The 11,305-nt window shown below is 36.1% G+C and overlaps 1 protein-coding gene across 3 annotated transcripts in view; it reads left to right on the top strand.

Annotated features, from left to right (window-relative positions):
* The first annotated feature begins 4,910 nt into the window (after window positions 1–4,910).
* The window catches only part of FAM163A (family with sequence similarity 163 member A), a 63,197-nt gene continuing 56,802 nt past the window's right edge, over window positions 4,911–11,305 (top strand). For 2 of the 3 annotated variants that reach the window (XR_008846189.1, XM_056529790.1), the window contains exon 1: window positions 4,911–5,037. The gene's annotated coding sequence lies outside the window, so the exon portion shown is untranslated. The remainder of the gene's footprint in view (window positions 5,038–11,305) is intronic. The other variant, XM_056529792.1, reaches the window with a different exon arrangement.

Genomic DNA, 11,305 nt, shown 5'->3' with positions numbered 1-11,305 from the left:
CGAGAGATGTTATTAACCCCTTCACTGGCGGAGCATTAACCTTTTCACTGCCCTAGCCTATAAAGGATCTAAGAATTAACCCCTTGACTGCCCCAAAGTAAGAGAGATGTTATTAACCCCTTCACTGGCAGAGCATTAACCTTTTCACTGCCCTAGCCTACAAACTATCTAAGAATTAACCCCTTCACTGCCACATAGTACAAGAGATGTTATTAACCCCTTCACTAGCGGAGCACTAACCTTTTCACTGCCCTAGCCTATAAACGATCCAAGAATTAACCCCTTCACTGCCCAAAAGTACGAGAGATGTTATTAAACCCTTCACTGGCGGAGCATTAGCCTTTTCACTGCCCTAGCCTACAAAGGGTCTAAGAATTAACCCCTTCACTGCCCCAAAGTATGAGAGATGTTATTAACCTCTTCACAGCCGGAGCATTAACCTTTTAACTGCCCTAGCCTACAAAGGGTCTAAGAATTAACCCCTTCACTGCCCCAAAGTATGAGAGACGTTATTAACCCCTTCAATGCCAGAGCATTAACCTTTTCACTGCCCTAGCCTACAAAGGATTTGAGAATTAACCCCTTCACTGCTTAAAGTTTCACCGTCTGAGATGTTATCCTTTACCTTTTCTCTGCCATAGACTACAAAAGATTTTACTATTACCCCATTCAGTGCCCAAGATATTTTATCTTTAACCCCTTTATTGTCACTAACCCTTGCCTAATTTCACAAACAATTCTTCTACTAACCCCTTCACTGTCTGAGGGCATGTTCACAGGGTTCAAACCCATGGTGGTTTGGATGCAGAATATGCCCCAATCTCTGCGTCCCAAACAATCCATCTCTGGTTGACAACAATGTGAAGGTTTCCCCAGAGTAAAAAAATCTGATGGTTCAGGGAAGAGAAAAAAAAAAGTGCCTGTGCGTTTCTTTATGGCGTCGCTGCAGATTTCTCCACGGATTTCAGACTTGTGTTTCCACAAAAATAGCCCCGAGATATTTGTTTTTTATTAACCCTTTCTCTGCCCTAGCCTACAGAGGATCCTATTATTAATCTGAAATCAACAGGGCTGTAACTGTTAACACCTTATTTGCCTTAAATCACCAGGGATGTTACCATTAACTCCTTCATTGCTCTTGCATATATGAAATTATATATATATATATATATATATATATATATATATACACATATATAGGTGGTCTTCAACCTGCGGACCTCCAGATGTTGCAAAACTACAACTCTCAGCATGCCCGGACAGCCAACGGCTGTCCAGGCATGCTGAGAGTTGTAGTTTTGCAACATCTGGAGGTCTGCAGGTTGAAGACCACTGATATATATATATATATATATATATATATATATATATATATATATTCCATCACTACCTGAGCCCACAGGGGTGATATCATTAACCCTTTTTTTTTGCCCTATTAATCTTTTCAATGCCTAAGAATCACTATCCTATTATTTTCCTCTTTAGTGCCTCAGACCACCAGCGATCTTAACTCGTTCACTGCCATAGCCCACTATACAGAGGATCCTACTATTAACCTCCTCAAAGACCATGATCACCAGAGAACTCATTTATTGCCTTAGATCCCAAAGGAATGTTGTTAACCCTTGCACTGCCTTAGCCTACAAAAGATCCTACTATTAACCCACGCAATGACTGAAATCTTTAGAGATGTTGTTATTCTTAACACCTTCATTACTCTGGACTACAAGGGATGTTACATATCCCCTCACTACCCAGGCACACAGGAATGGTATCATTAACCCTTTCACTTCTCTAGCCCACAAAGGCGCCTACTATTAACTCTTTCAGTGCCCTTGATCACCATGTTCTTATTAACTCTTTCACTGAGACACTTTCATTGACCCTTTCTCTGCCCTAGCCTCAAGGGATCCCTCAGTGCCTGAGATCACCTGGAATGATGTTATTAACCCTTTTACATCCCTCAGATTTCAAGGGATGTTACTAATAACCCTTTCACTACTCAAGACTATTAAAGATTGTAACTCATCGCTGCAAGCGAGAAATAAAACAGACAAGATCAGCAATATATCAAATGAGCACTATAACGTGACAGCGATGCAGGTTCTGTTATATGGACTTAACTTATTGAATCGTATAATACAGATTGATGTAATATATCATCAAGGGAATTTATACAGAGTAGTGTATAATGGATTTATATATGTCTTAATAGGAGGCCATAGATGTGATGCAGGTCAGTGTTCGCCAAAGTGTCGCTCCTTAGCTGTTGCAAACCTACAACTCTCATTGCACCCTGACAGCCTGCATGCTGGGAGTTGTAGTTTAGCAACTTCTGGAGACCCACACATTGGTGAACAATGATTTAAGCAGTGATTTCAAAGCCATGGTCCTCAGGCTGTTGCAAAAACTGGAACTCTTAGCATGCCCGGACAGCCACGTTGGCGCTGTCCTGTTCACTACACCATGTTGGCGCCATCCTATTCACTACACCATGTTGGCACCATCCTTTCCACTACAGTATGTTGGCACCATCCTATCCACTACACAATGTTGGCACCATCCTATCCACTACACCATGTTGGCACCATCCTATCCACTACACCATGGTGGCACCATCCTATCCACTACACCATGTTGGCACCATCCTACCCACTATACTATATTGGCGCCATCCTATCCACTACACCATGTTGGCACCATCCTATCCACTACACCATGTTGGCACCATCCTATCCACTACACCATGTTGGCACCATCCTATCCACTACACTATGTTGGCGCCATCCTATCCACTACACCATGTTGCCACCATCCTATCCACTATACTATATTGGCGCCATCCTATCCACTACACCATGTTGGCACCATCCTATTCACTACACCATGTTGGCACAATCCTATCCACTACAGTATGTTGGCACCATCCTATCCACTACACCATGTTGGAACCATCCTATACACTACACCATGTTGGCAACATCCTATCCACTACACCATGTTGGCACCATCCTATCCACTATACTATATTGGCGCCATCCTATCACCTACACCATGTTGGCACCATCCTATCCACTACACTATGTTGGCACCATCCTATCCACTACACCATGTTGGCACCATCCTATCCACTACACCATGTTGGCACCATCCTATCCACTACACCATGTTGGCACCATCCTATCCACTACACCATGTTGGCACCATCCTATCCACTACACCATGTTGGCACCATCCTATCCACTACACCATGTTGGCACCATCCTATCCACTACACCATGTTGGCACCATCCTATCCACTACACCATGTTGGCGCTGTTCTTTTCCTCCCATAACGCCTCTGGGGATAACCCATTAATCTCATTAATCCTAGCAGTGATGTTCCTTTAGGGGCCCCATAGCAAATAATGATAAGGGCCCTTATTATGGGGTCTGATTATGCCCAAAAAACAGAACAGTCTAGTTATTTATTTCCATGACCCATTGGTCCATGCCGCCCACCATTACTATGGTGACAATGCAGTTCCCTGGAGAGAGGAGTTCTGCAAAGTTTCTTAGGGATGGGACCAACCAAGACGGGGCCCTCTCTCTCCAAGAGCCCCTCAGCAGCCGTACGCCTTCCAATGATTTTCCCAGGACACCTTGACTCAGCACCATGGACAGCGCCGGGGCTGTAGGGCTCATACTGTGGTGGGTGGATGATGGGAGCATCAGCTGGGTGGATGATGGGGGTATCAGCTGTGAGGATGATGGGGGTATCAGATGGGTGGATGATGGGGGTATCAGATGTGAGGATGATGGGAGTACGAGCTGGGTGGATGATGGGAGTACCAGCTGGGTGGATGATGGGAGTATCAGCTGGATGGATGATGGGGGTATCAGCTGGGTGGATGATGGGGGTATCAGCTGGGTGGATGATGGGGGTATCAGCTGGATGGATGATGGGGGTATCAGCTGGATGGATGATGGGGGCATCAGCTGGGTGGATTATGGGAGTATCAGCTGGGTGGATGATGGGGGTATCAGCTGGGTGGATGATGGGGATACCAGCTGGATGGATGATGGGGGCATCAGCTGGGTGGATTATGGGAGTATCAGCTGGGTGGATGATGGGGGTATCAGCTGGATGGATGATGGGGATACCAGCTGGGTGGATGATGGGGGTATCAGCTGGGTGAATGATGGGAGTATCAGCTGGGTGGATGATGGGGGAATCAGCTGGGTGGATGATGGAGGTATCAGTAGGTGGATGATGGGAGTATCAGCTGGGTGGATGATGGGGGTACCAGCTGGGTGGATGATAGATGTATCAGCTGGGTGGATGATGGGGGTACCAGCTGGGTGGATGATAGATGTATCAGCTGGGTGGATGATGGGAGTATCAGCTGGGTGGATGATGGGGGTATCAGCTGGGTGGATGATTGGGGTATCAGCTGGGTGGATGATGGGGTATCAGCTGGGTGGATGATGGAGGTACCAGCTGGGTGGATGATGGGGGGTACCAGCTGGGTGGATGATGGGGGGTACCAGCTAGGTGGATGATGGGGGGTACCAGCTGGGAGGATGATGGGGGTAACAGCTGGGTGGATGATGGGGGTATCAGCTGGGTGGATGATGGGGGTACCAGCTGGGTGGATGATGGGGGTATCAGCTGGGTGGACGATGGGGGTAACAGCTGGGTGGATGATGGGGGTAACAGCTCGGTGGATGATGGAGGTATCAGCTGGGTGGATGATGGGGGTATCAGCTGGGTGGATAATGGGGGTATCAGATGGGTGGATGATGGGGGTAAAAGCTGGGTGGATGATGGGGGTCTGGTTTCTTTACATGTGTTGATGGCAGCTGTCACTGATAGGGTGACGCCGGTCGTGCTCAGAGGAAGGGGCAGATCCCACGGTTTCTAACATTATTTCCCTTCATTGGATGATCCGGTACTGGGGGAGGGGAGGATACGTTCCCATGTTTCTGTTCTCATTGAGTGTGGAAGCAGCTGCAGACAGCTTAGAGGCTGCACCGACATCCGCACACGAGCAGCAGGTGAGACCACATTCACCATCATCTCATCCTCCATTGTAGGGAACATCTGACCTCATTCATTCACCCGCCTCATGTCCTGGATGTAGCATTAAGATAAAGCATTGTGTAATGTGCTGGGTATTGTGTAATGTGCTGGGTATTGTGTAATATACTGGGTATTGTATAATGTACTGGGTATTTGATAATGTACTGGGTATTGTATAATATACTGGGTATTGTGTAATATACTGGGTATTGTATAATATACTGGGTATTGTATAATGTACTGGGTATTGTATAATGTACTGGGTATTGTATAATATACTGGGTATTGTATAATGTACTGGGTATTTGATAATGTACTGGGTATTGTATAATATACTGGGTATTGTGTAATATACTGGGTATTGTATAATATACTGGGTATTGTATAATGTACTGGGTATTGTATAATGTACTGGGTATTGTATAATGGGCTGGATGTAGCATTGTATAATATACTGGGTATTTGATAATGTACTGGGTATTGTATAATATACTGGGTATTGTATAATGTACTGGGTATTGTATAATATACTGGGTATTGTGTAATATACTGGGTATTGTATAATATACTGGGTATTGTATAATGTACTGGGTATTGTATAATGTACTGGGTATTGTATAATGGGCTGGATGTAGCATTGTATAATATACTGGGTATTTGATAATGTACTGGGTATTGTATAATATACTGGGTATTGTATAATGTACTGGGTATTGTATAATGTACAGGGTATTGTATAATGTACTGGGTATTGTATAATGTACTGGGTATTGTATATTGTACTGGCTATTGTATATTGTACAGGGTATTGTATAATATACTGGGTATTGTATATTGTACTGGGTATTGTATATTGTACCGGGCATTGTATAATGTACTGGGTATTGTATAATATACTGGGTATTGTATAATGTACTGGATGTAGCATAGTATTTTGTGGTATACTTGATGTCAGTATAGGTTGGTAGCTTTGTATTGTACTATATTGTATATTAGATGTCAGTACAGGTTACCAGCATTGTATTGTATTGTATTGTATTGTATTGTACTGTATTGTATTGTACTGTTTTGTATTGTATTGTATTGTATTGTACTGTATTGTATTGTACTGTATTGTATTGTACACCCCCCTTGTTGCTGAGCGGCAGGATGTATGGGCACCTGGGGGGATGACGACTCTCATCATTGTTTATTAACCAACCTGATAGGTGGGAAGGTAAAGTGTATGGTGTATGGAATACATAAGCGTATATACATGAGCGGTATAGATAAGAGGAAATACAGTATACTAGTATAGTCAAGTGCTATAATATGGTCTAAGGGGAAAATAGTATAGTAGGAGTAACGTATGGTACAATAAAGTCTAGAAGAAATATAGTATAGTAGGCGTATATTATGGTATTATATAGTATGCTATAATATAGTGAAGAAAAATATAGTATACAACAGTATAGTATAGTAAAGCGTGGTATAATATAGTATAGTAAGAGTACAGTCTAGCAGTATATTAAAGTCTAGTAGTATAGCATAGCATAGTATAGTCTAGTAGTAAAGCAAATTACAGTTTAATCTAGGAGGGCAGTGTAACATAATATAGTACAGTATAATATAGTAGTATAGCACAGAGTATAGTATAAAATAGTAGGATAACATAGTATAGTATAAAATAGTACGATAGTATAGTATAGTCTAGTAGGATAGTATAGTATAACATAGTAGGATAGCATAGTATAGTATAAATGAGTAGAATAACATAGTATAGTATAAAATAGTAGGATAGCATTGTATAGTATAAAATAGTAGGATAACATAGTATAGTATAAAATAGTAGGATAACATAGTATAGTATAAATGAGTAGGATAGCATAGTATAGTATAAAATAGTAGGATAACATAGTATAGTATAAAATAGTAGGATAACATAGTATAGTATAAAATAGTACGATAGTATAGTATAGTCTAGTAGGATAGTATAGTATAACATAGTAGGATAGCATAGTATAATATAAATGAGTAGGATAACATAGTATAGTATAAAATAGTAGGATAGCATAGTATAGTATAGTCTAGTAGTATAGCATAGTATAGTATAAAATAGTAGGATAACATAGTATAGTATAAAATAGTAGGATAACATAGTATAGTATAAATGAGTAGGATAGCATAGTATAGTATAAAATAGTAGGATGACATAGTATAGTATAAAATAGTAGGATAACATAGTATAGTATAAAATAGTACGATAGTATAGTATAGTCTAGTAGGATAGTATAGTATAACATAGTAGGATAGCATAGTATAGTATAAATGAGTAGGATAACATAGTATAGTATAACATAGTAGGATAGCATAGTATAGTATAGTCTAGTAGTATAGCATAGTATAGTATAAAATAGTAGGATAACATAGTATAGTATAAAACAGTAGGATAACATAGTATAGTATAAAATAGTAGGATAGCATTGTATAGTATAAAATAGTAGGATAGCATAGTATAGTATAGTATAGTATAACATAGTAGGATAGCATAGTATAGTATAAAATAGTAGGATAGCATAGTATAGTATAAAATAGTAGGATAGCATAGTATAGTATAAAATAGTAGGATAACATAGTATAGTATAAAATAGTAGGATAACATAGTATAGTATAAAATAGTAGGATAGCATAGTATAGTATATTATAAAATAGTAGGATAGCATAGTGTAGTATAGTCTAGTAGTATAGCATAGTATAGTATAAAATAGTAGGATAACATAGTATAGTATAAAATAGTAGGATAACATAGTATAGTATAAAATAGTAGGATAACATAGTATAGTATAAAATAGTAGGATAACATAGTATAGTATAAAATAGTAGGATAACATAGTATAGTATAAAATAGTAGGATAACATAGTATAGTATAAAATAGTAGGATAACATAGTATTGTATAAAATAGTAGGATAGCATAGTATAGTATAAAATAGTAGGATAGCATAGTATAGTATAAAATAGTACGATAGCATAGTATAGTATAGTAGGATAGCATAGTATAGTATAAAATAGTAGGATAACATAGTATAGTATAAAATAGTAGGATAGCATAGTATAGTATAAAATAGTACGATAGTAAAGTATAGTCTAGTAGGATAGCATTGTATAGTATAAAATAGTAGGATAGCATAGTATAGTATAAAATAGTAGGATAGTAAAGTATAGTCTAGTAGGATAGCATAGTATAGTATAAAATAGTAGGATAGCATAGTATAGTATAAAATAGTAGTATAGCATAGTATAGTATAAAATAGTACGATAGTAAAGTATAGTCTAGTAGGATAGCATAGTATAGTATAAAATAGTAGGATAGCATAGTATAGTATAAAATAGTAGGATAGCATAGTATAGTATAAAATAGTACGATAGTGTAGTATAATATAGTAGGATAGCATAGTACAGTATAAAATAGTACGATAGCATAGTATAGTATAAAATAGTAGGATAGCATAGTATAGTATAAAATAGTAGGATAGCATAGTATAGTATAAAATAGTAGGATAGTATAGTATAGTATAGTCTAGTAGGATAGCATAGTATAGTATAAACTAGTACAATAGCATAGTATGGTATAAAATAGTAGGATAGCATAGTATAATATAAAATAGTAGGATAGCATAGTATAGTATAAAATAGTAGGATAGCATAGTATAGTATAAAATAGTAGGATAGCATAGTATAGTATAAAATAGTAGGATAGTATAGTACAGTCTAGTAGATAAGCATAGTATAGTATAGTAGGATGGCATAGTATAGTATAAATTAGTACAATAGCATAGTATAGTATAGTCTAGTAGGATAGCATAGTATAGTATAAAATAGTAGGAGAGCATAGTATAGTATAGTCTAGTAGGATAGCATAGTATAGTATAAATTAGTAGGATAGCATAGTATAGTATAAAATAGTAGGATAGTATAGTACAGTCTAGTAGATAAGCATAGTATAGTATAGTAGGATGGCATAGTATAGTATAAATTAGTACAATAGCATAGTATAGTATAGTAGGATGGCATAGTATAGTATAAATTAGTACAATAGCATAGTATAGTATAACATAGTAGGATAGCATAGTATAGTATAGTCTAGTAGGATAGCATAGTATAGTATAGTCTAGTAGGATAGCATAGTATAGTATAAAATAGTAGGATAGCATGGTATAGTATAGTCTGGTAGGATAGCATAGTATAGTATAAAATAGTAGGATAGCATAGTATAGTATAACATAGTAGGATAGCATAGTATAGTATAAAATAGTAGGATAGCATAGTATAGTATAAAATAGTAGGATAGCATAGTATAGTATAGTCTAGTAGATAAGCATAGTATAGTCTAGTAGGATGGCATAGTATAGTATAAATTAGTACAATAGCATAGTATAGTATAACATAGTAGGATAGCATAGTATAGTCTAGTAGTATAGCATAGTATAGTATAGTCTAGTAGGATAGCATAGTATAGTATAGTAGGATAGCATAGTATAGTATAAAATAGTAGGATAGCATAGTATAGTATAGTATAAAATAGTAGGATAGCATAGTATAGTATAGTATAACATAGTAGGATAGCATAGTATAGTATAAAATAGTAGGATAGCATAGTATAGTATAGTATAACATAGTAGGATAGCATAGTATAGTATAAAATAGTAGGATAGCATAGTATAGTATAAAATAGTAGGATAGCATAGTATAGTATAAAATAGTAGGATAACATAGTATAGTATAAAATAGTAGGATAACATAGTATAGTATAAAATAGTAGGATAGCATAGTATAGTATATTATAAAATAGTAGGATAGCATAGTGTAGTATAGTCTAGTAGTATAGCATAGTATAGTATAAAATAGTAGGATAACATAGTATAGTATAAAATAGTAGGATAACATAGTATAGTATAAAATAGTAGGATAACATAGTATAGTATAAAATAGTAGGATAACATAGTATAGTATAAAATAGTAGGATAACATAGTATAGTATAAAATAGTAGGATAACATAGTATAGTATAAAATAGTAGGATAGCATAGTATAGTATAAAATAGTAGGATAACATAGTATTGTATAAAATAGTAGGATAGCATAGTATAGTCTAAAATAGTAGGATAATATAGTATAGTATAAAATAGTAGGATAACATAGTATAGTATAAAATAGTAGGATAACATAGTATAGTATAAAATAGTAGGATAACATAGTATAATATAAAATAGTAGGATAGCATAGTATAGTATAAAATAGTAGGATAACATAGTATTGTATAAAATAGTAGGATAGCATAGTATAGTATAAAATAGTAGGATAGCATAGTATAGTATAAAATAGTAGGATAACATAGTATTGTATAAAATAGTAGGATAACATAGTATTGTATAAAATAGTAGGATAGCATAGTATAGTATAAAATAGTAGGATAGCATAGTATAGTATAAAATAGTACGATAGCATAGTATAGTATAGTAGGATAGCATAGTATAGTATAAAATAGTAGGATAACATAGTATAGTATAAAATAGTAGGATAGCATAGTATAGTATAAAATAGTACGATAGTGTAGTATAGTCTAGTAGTATAGCATAGTATAGTATAAAATAGTAGGATAGCATAGTATAGTATAAAATAGTAGGATAGTAAAGTATAGTCTAGTAGGATAGCATAGTATAGTATAAAATAGTAGGATAGCATAGTATAGTATAAAATAGTAGTATAGCATAGTATAGTATAAAATAGTACGATAGTAAAGTATAGTCTAGTAGGATAGCATAGTATAGTATAAAATAGTAGGATAGCATAGTATAGTATAAAATAGTAGGATAGCATAGTATAGTATAAAATAGTACGATAGTATAGTATAATATAGTAGGATAGCATAGTATAGTATAAAATAGTACGATAGCATAGTATAGTATAAAATAGTACGATAGTATAGTATAGTCTAGTAGAATGGCATAGTATAGTATAAAATAATAGGATAGCATAGTATAGTATAAAATAGTAGGATAACATAGTATAGTATAAAATAGTAGGATAGCATAGTATAGTATAAAATAGTAGGATAGCATAGTCTAGTATAAAATAGTACGATAGTAAAGTATAGTCTAGTAGGATAGCATAGTATAGTATAAAATAGTAGGATAACATAGTATAGTATAAAATAGTAGGATAGCATAGTATAGTATAAAATAGTAGGATAGCATAGTATAGTA

Source organism: Hyla sarda, chromosome 7, assembly GCF_029499605.1.
Source record: "Hyla sarda isolate aHylSar1 chromosome 7, aHylSar1.hap1, whole genome shotgun sequence".
Lineage (NCBI taxonomy): Eukaryota > Metazoa > Chordata > Amphibia > Anura > Hylidae > Hyla > Hyla sarda.
This window is presented reverse-complemented; position numbering and strand designations above follow the sequence as displayed.